The sequence below is a fragment of the Etheostoma cragini genome, chromosome 24 (genome assembly GCF_013103735.1).
Source record: "Etheostoma cragini isolate CJK2018 chromosome 24, CSU_Ecrag_1.0, whole genome shotgun sequence".
NCBI lineage: Eukaryota > Metazoa > Chordata > Actinopteri > Perciformes > Percidae > Etheostoma > Etheostoma cragini.
Window position 1 is genome coordinate 11,692,922 of NC_048430.1, and position 6,721 is coordinate 11,699,642.

Sequence of the window (6,721 nt, forward strand, 5' to 3'; positions counted from 1 at the left end):
AAAAGAGACTTCAGATACAGTATTAGGGGACCACTAAGGTCTATATAAAAGAGACTTCAGATACAGTATTAGGGACCCTAAGGTCTATATAAAAGAGACTTCAGATACAGTATTTGGGGACCACTAAGGTCTATATAAAAGAGACTTCATATACAGTATTAGGCGACCACTAAGGTCTATATAAAAGAGTTCACCTTTAAGCTATCTGCTGCCCTACAGCTGACTTGTTAAAGTGTTTGCGGGTTAAGGATCTCCTTCAGCGCCGAGGTGCAAGCGGTATCAAGACTCATCACTTACTGGGCTCATTTAATGGGAAAATGTTCTCCTGAGCGGAGAGAGGAGTGATTGTAATATTTTACAGATGAATATTCTCTGGTGATGAACGGTGGCGGTCGAGGCAGAGCAGCGCCTCAGACTTATGTTCTGGACCACATGCCAAGTGGAGGGTTTTTTGTCACAAAGCAGCAGCAGAAGGACTCCCTCAGCCTGCAGGATTATGATATGATCAGCACTGGAAGAACTACTCAGATCCTTTACTAAAAACTCAACTGTAAGAAATACTACAAGTTACAAGTAAAAGTCCTGCATTGAAAATGTGACTTAAGTTAAATGATGTAAGTATCATTAGGAAAATATACTTAAAGTATTACAAGTCAAAGTACTCGATGCAGAGAAATCCTCCCATTTTAGAAACAGGAAACGATCTAAACAGTGCTGTCAATCAACTAAGTGTTTAATCGGCTAATCCTTTCAGCTGGACTTGAATCGTCAGAATCTGTGCTTGCTCGTCCTTTAACTTGCAAAATCGTCCCCTCAATGTCTCGGTCTCGACCCCTCAAAGTCTCAGTCTCAACCCTTCAATGTCTCGGTCACAACCCCTCAAAGTCTCGGTCTTAAGCCCCCAATTCCCCGGTTGCAACCCCACAAAGTCTCGGTCTCAGCCCCTCAATGTCTCGGCCTTGACTCGGTCTCAACCCCTCAAAGTTTCCATCTTGTCTTAGTCTCAACCCCTCAAAGTCTTGGTCTTGTCTCGGTCTTAACCACTGAAAGTCTCTGCCTTGCCTTGGTCTCAGCTCCTCAGTCTTGATACCCTCTGGTCTTGGTGATGACTTGGTCTCGGTTTAGGTGGTCTCGACTAGAACACTGGCGTCTCTTACTCAACAAATATACTTAAAAGTTTGTAGAATGAGCTAACAAGCATTTAAAGTTGTTTTCATTTGATTCTGTTATAGTGATGCTAAAGAATCATGACTGAGACTGAGTCTGTCTTGGGTTTGTTTTATCATGATTCAAGAAACTTTTAGCCCATAATTGTTCTGGAATTACGGTCTATCTGAATATTATCACAGGAAATTCAACCTTAGATTAAGTCTGAGTATTACTATTCGTTCAGTTTGACATGATTTTGTTCTCCAGTTTTTTTGTTTGTGCCATTCTCTGCCCTGTAATCTTCTCATTTTAAAAAGCTGTGATGGAAAAGCGATAAACTCTCTGTGAGCATATGGCTGCTGCAAATGGTTATTATAGCAGCATTCATCCAGGGATTAGTCCCGGCCGACACTCGGCTAATTAAACCTTTGACTCACCGCGTCTCCACTCTGTCAGCCTGGCTGAAATGAGTTAATAACGCAGAGCATTTCACCGACTCGCATACTGGTACACGTGGGGGGAAAAGAAATACTGTTCCCAATTTTGAGGAAGGCGAACCCACACGCCCTCCAGCCGTCTGCTAAAATCCCACGAGAGCATCTTTTTTAGCTCTCTCTCTCTGTAATTTAAATTTCCCAAATGCTGTCTTTACTTTTTTCTGTTATTCTCAAAAATATAAAGAATCCTGTCGGCAAAAAAGGACACATGCATTGTATCACAGTCTTGTTTAACTGGTGTTTCTTTTCAAAGGGTAACCTTTTTTTGGACTTGGACCTTATTGTCCTATGTTTTTGTGTGGAAGTGACTGATGGGACCAACAATCTTTAGTCCAGTAGTATAAGAACGCTGTGATTACCGGACTGCAATGTAATTCTATGGGGCCAATGTGCATTGTCAATTTCCTTCCAGTAAAAGTTGTGTTGTTGCCACTGACAGGCTCAGATTAGCAGATTATCATTCTAAGTGTCTGACAACACTATGGAAAGGATCCCTACAGTTATAGACTGTTTGGAAAAGAGTAAAATAATTTGTGTAACCAGAAACATCTCTGAAGTCACTATCGCTAAACCCACCAGACTCCATTTAAAAAAACAATACTTTTACAGTGTATAGAGCCAACATATTTTCACATGTAAATCTGTTTAATTCAACCAAAACTAGAGTTGTGATTGTTGCCAAATTGGAAGACAAACCAAAATGGCTTTTCGTAGTTTTATTCTGTTTCTGTCGACTTTGAACAAAGTGTATTTTACTATTGATTTACATTAAGTTTGGTGGGTTTAGTGAATGCAATTTCCTGGATGTTTTATGTTTAACAAAGTATCTTACTCTTTAAAAGAAAGGTCATGCTACGGAAAAGGTACCTTTTCCGTATTATTGTCAGACACTTGCAGTATTTGCAGGAGTTGTTTTAAAGGATCCAGTTTGATCTGAACTGAACCTCCTGCTGCGTTTCCTCGTTTTCTTTGTTCATCCTCGTGTATCTGTCTCGCCTCCTGCTGCAGTCCGGCAGGGGATGGCCTCCATGTTCTATCAAAGCCAGTGACAGTGTCTTTGTCTGTCGGCTTGTTATTGATTGCAGCCTCGCTCCGGCTGCCCGCTGAGGAGGGGTTTTATCGACAAGCGACACACTCCTCTGAGAGCAGAGAGGGTCCAGGAAAATGACACGTCAACCCAGTGGAGTTTGACTGCGTGGCTTTCAGCACAACTCCCGTTTGAACAGATGCAGCCGTTGAAACAAGGCATGCTCCGCGTCCCAGAGTGCACCTCTGAAACAATCCCCAGTTTTTCATTTTGAGGCGTGAACACAAGTACTGATGCTCGTGTCTTGCAGCAAAGAAGCCCAAAAAGTAAAGCAACTTTGCCGTTTCGTATCATATTGTTCAAACTGAGTGGGAAAATTTCCAGATTTGGATCCAGAATTAGGAGAAAAGTCAGTTTTTACTGATTCAGAATCAGCTTCGAGGATTTGAGAAACATGGTTTCCTCAGGTCGATTTCTCCTAAAGAAAGCTTCATTCTTAGTCGGTAATGTCAACGCGCAAAGACTGTGATCCAAGGACAGTAATTTCATTGCATCTGTACTAAAGCGGATTGAAACAAAGTTAAGTTTGACAGTTTCTTAATTTACAAAACTTGCTGTCCGAAAGGTATCAATAGTTTTCTTTGAGATGCTCAAGTTTGCTAATCCAGATAACAGCCTTGTTAATGAGTCTAACAGAAAGTGAAGGCATTTATTGAACATGGTGTTTCCCATGTTTCCATTTATTAATTAGATGGAAGTTATACTAGTCTGGCTATCACCAATAGATTTGAGAATGAGACTCTGGGGAGTCTGCTCTGTATGTTCTCAGGAGGCGGGACCAACGGGCATGGTTCAAAGGACTCTTTACGCAATTGGATAGTCCTTCAACCAATCAGATCAACGATCCGGGTGACGTAGAAGCGACAGCGGCATCAACGGGTTGCTGCACTTTGGTGGCCGCCATGTTGAATGTAACCAAGAAGCTGATTGGTCGCTTCTCTATCGTCATCGTGTTAAACCCACCAGTAGCGCGCCAGGTAGATAAGCCAATAGCCGAGAGAGTGGGTGGGGCTTACCATGTCTAAAGTTTTTTTCTGTGTAGGGAAATTTTAATTCAATACTTTTTTGGAGGTTAGTTCTGCACAGCTGTTCCGAGCCACACTAAGAAATCTCTGTGTATTTACAGTTGTGTGACTATGTTTTAAGTGAAATATCCCACAGAATGTGATTCTCAGTTGTATTTTTGTTTTTTACATTTCAAAGTGCACTACATTGTGCTCCAACAAACTTTTGTCCCCCACTGAGGTTGGTTTTGGGCAAATAAAGTCCACTATGTCACTTTTTTTTCTAAGTTCGACGCTTCATACGGCATATATAGTTAATTTTTCAACAGTTTAGTTGTGTGTTTCATGTTTTTGGTCGCTTTTTTCGACATTTTTGAAGATTTCATTCAAATGTTCCGTATTTTAACTGAACACATCTTTCCGTTTCTTTTATCATGAGGGAAATCATGGGGAAGTCTGGATAATGAGCTTCCATAAGCTGGTCTGTTATTGTACGGATTTAATTGCAATAGAGAGTGCAGATCAGCTTTAGACAAAAAGCTCTATATTCGATGCTCGTCGTCTCCTTGCTAATGATAGCTCACTTAATGTGTGTTATTCACAGTTTAAGCTGAAAACAGAAGATGTAACAAAGTGGAGGGCTGTGTTTTATTTTATTTTTTAAAATACCTGCATCTGAATCATAATCCTCAGCGTTTAATGGGAAAAGACGGAGCAGAGATCCAGGTCCAAGCATTAAAGCTTTAATGAAGTGAACAGCAAACGGCAGCTTCTACAGTCTGTCTTTTTAATCGGACTGAAATGGAATCGTTAGTGTGCAAATGCGAAGGTTCCCACATCGAAGAATAAAAGTCTGTTGTGACTGAAGGGAAACGTTTGCTGCAAATTCTCCCTGTGTCCGTAATCAGATTTCTGTATTTTGCTGACTTGTGTGTTTTCGTGCTCAAAATGGAATCACACCTCAGTAAAAGAAATTGGTAACTTGTGTGACCCAATCAGAGATGTAAACATCAGAGATGTTGCCGTTTGAAATCCCTCGTATGAAAAGATGACTGCCGGTGTTGCTACAGGCAGCAGCTGAACCTCTGAAGTAAGATGAGACCTATCCTGAAGCATTTCCAGCTGCATAGGCGTACGTTTAAACTGCAAATGCACCTGCGCCCATCTGTGCACCCACGGGCGTGCGGGTCTTACAGGGAGGTGTGTTCCGGTGCATTCTGGGCGTATTGCTATCTTGAGGCAGTAGGAAGTGATTGCGCCATTGACCAACCAAAAACCTGGTCTGAAGTCAATAAAGGAGCATTTCATTCTTATTTTAAAAGCAAATTAGTAAAAGGCGCCTAGGCTTGTGCACAGCGCGCTCACACTGTGCTTGTTACACACAGGGACTCACACTATGTTTATTACACGAAGGGACTTACACTATGCTTGTTACACACCCACAGGGACTCGCAGCAGCACACACACATGAAGAAAATTAAGTTAAAAAATGTCACCGTGCAAAACACTGCAGTAGTGCTTGTCTGGAGTCATGGACCAATCATAGAAACCCTTTAAGTGTGAGCTTGAAAGTTTGATGTGGAACAACCAGGGTTTAAAGTGGGCTGATACCTTCCCCACCTTTGATTATTATGTAAATTATTCTAATTAGCGGTTTCATACATCTGTGTTTCAAATTTGTTTAAAATAACACCAAATAGATTCAACATCTGATCAGAATGACTGAAACCAGAAGAGTAGAGGTTGTTATGGCAGCACGTTAGCGCCGGGGGTTTAACAAACTACATGTGAATGCAATATTCAGGTGTTCACATAATGAAATGTTCTGTCTTGAGCCTCAGGCTTAACATTATGTTCCTGACCTTTATTCATTGTCACTTTCCCTCAGAACCTAAATCTCTCTGTTTCATTTCTTTCTTGCTTTTCGACTGCTCTCCTCCTTAATCACATCCCTCTCTCGTTCTCCTCCTCTCAGCTTTGCATCAATTCAGAAAAATACAACGCTCCCCGTTCAGCCGGGAGTCGTTTCTTTCCCCCAGCACATGCTTCAAAAAGGCAGTGATATTTGTTCAATCTGATTTTCTGCTTCTGCAGCTGTGGCCTTTAACTGTGTTAGTGATCTAGAAAATGAAGCTTCGCAGGGATCGACATTAAGGCTTGGCCAATGGTCCGGGACATGTCGATTTTTTTGTAGGCCAAGTGGAAGAGAAATTTACTTAATTTTATTCATATAGCGCCAAATCACAACAGCTCATTGCACTTTTCATAAGAGAGCAGGTCTAGACCGTACTCTGTGATGTTATGTACAAAAACCCAACAATTCCCAGCAATTCCCCAAATTCTTGCTAACCCCACCTTAACGTTACACCCTTGCCACATCATTTACAAAAAACAAGCCCCATACATATGTCACTTGTGCCGATAGCGATGTGTTTTGTGTGGGTGAAGCATGTTAATGTGACTCATAATAATAACGTTCTATTGTCCGTCAGTTATTATAAAACCTCAGCGCCACGACTTGTCGAATTAAATATACCAGCTAATAATCAACTGTAAAGTAGCTACACCTTTCAAAGGATCCTTTGATAAATCAGCCTCTTCTGGGTAGAAAGGGAAATTGTGAAAGAAGAAAAAAAGGTTAACACCAACATTAAGTGGTAAAATCCAGTGTTATGTCTACAAAATTATTTTAGATATAGTATAAGTTCAAGTTGAAGTCACCACTACCTCTAGTGATACAAGTACAAGTGCCTCAAGAAGCCCTGCTTCTGAAGACCATTTCAGACCAAAGATTCACAACGAGACGACACCGTTTTAGAAAGTCTCAGGGAAAAGTTGCAGCTGTCTAAACCGGCCCTTTGAGCTCAAATCAATCCAGTCTCCAGAGGCTGGGTGTAGAACGTAAGAGACGTCTCCTGTTTCCACAGCCAATAGACAATCAGCTGGTCCAGTCACCAGAGACTGGTTTCAGAACGTAAGAGACG

At 41.4% G+C, this 6,721-nt stretch overlaps 1 protein-coding gene across 1 annotated transcript in view; it reads left to right on the forward strand.

The window, feature by feature from the left end:
- LOC117939461 (SH3 domain-binding protein 4-A-like) overlaps nucleotides 1-6,721 on the forward strand; it is a 21,706-nt gene that overhangs the window by 2,403 nt on the left and 12,582 nt on the right. The window lies entirely within an intron of this gene.